Source organism: Myotis lucifugus, unplaced genomic scaffold, assembly GCF_000147115.1.
Source record: "Myotis lucifugus unplaced genomic scaffold, Myoluc2.0 scaffold_143, whole genome shotgun sequence".
Taxonomy (NCBI): Eukaryota; Metazoa; Chordata; class Mammalia; order Chiroptera; family Vespertilionidae; genus Myotis; species Myotis lucifugus.
Window position 1 is genome coordinate 2995393 of NW_005871191.1, and position 1111 is coordinate 2996503.

The window sequence follows — 1111 nt, forward strand, 5'->3', positions numbered from 1 at the left end:
TGAAATGCTGAAAGGTATCCTTAGAAGAGAAGAAGAAGAAAAAGTAAAGATACAAATTATGACACAAATACACATCTATCACAAGTGAATCTAAAAATCAAGTGAATAAATAATCTGATGAACTGGTGATTGTAATAGAACCAGGGACATAGAAAGGGAATGGACTGACTATTCTTGGGCGGGGGGAGAAAGGGGTGTGGGGGTGAGTGAAGAGATTAGACAACAATCGTGCACCTATGGATGAGGACAGTGGGTGGGGAGTGAGGGCAGAGGGTGGGGTTGGAACTGGGTGGAGGGGAGTTATGGTGGGAAAAAAGAGTAACTAATGTAATAATCTGAACAATAAAGATTTAATTAAAAAAAAAAAGAAAAAAAAATCCCTATTTTTTTAAAAACAATTCCTTTACGACTTGTTTATCAACATCAAAAAATCCCAAACAACCCAATTTAGAAATGGCCAACAGACATATGAACAGATGCTCAACATCACTAATCATCAGAGAAATGCAAATCAAAACTACAATGAGATATCACCTCACACCTGTCAGAATGGCTATTATTAAAAAGTCAACAAATAACAAGTGTTGGTGAGGATGTGGAGAAAAAGGAATCCTCCTGCACTGTTGTATAGAAAACAGTATGGAGATCCCTCAAAATATTAAAAACTGAACTACCGTAAGACCCAGAGATTCCACTTCTGGGTATTTATACGAAGAAAAGTAAAAAAACTAATTTGAAAAGACGTATGCGCCCCTATGTTCACGGCAGTATTATTTACAACTAGAGGCCCAGTGCACGACATTCGTGCACTGGGGGGTGGAGGGATGTCCCTCAGCCCAGCCTGCGCCTTCTCGCAGTCCGGGACCCCCTCGAGGGATGTCCGGGGCGCTCGCAGTCCGGGACCCCTCGCTCCTTACTGCCCACCTGCAGCGGAGGTGTGAGAGGCTCCCACCACCACCACTGCGCTCGCCAGCCGTGAGCCTGGCTTCTGGCTGAGCGGTGCTCCCCCTGTGGGAGCACATTGACCACCAGGGGGTAGCTCCTGCGTTGAGTGTCTGCCCCTTGATGGTCAGTGCACATCATAGTGGCCAGTCGTTCCACCATTTGGTAG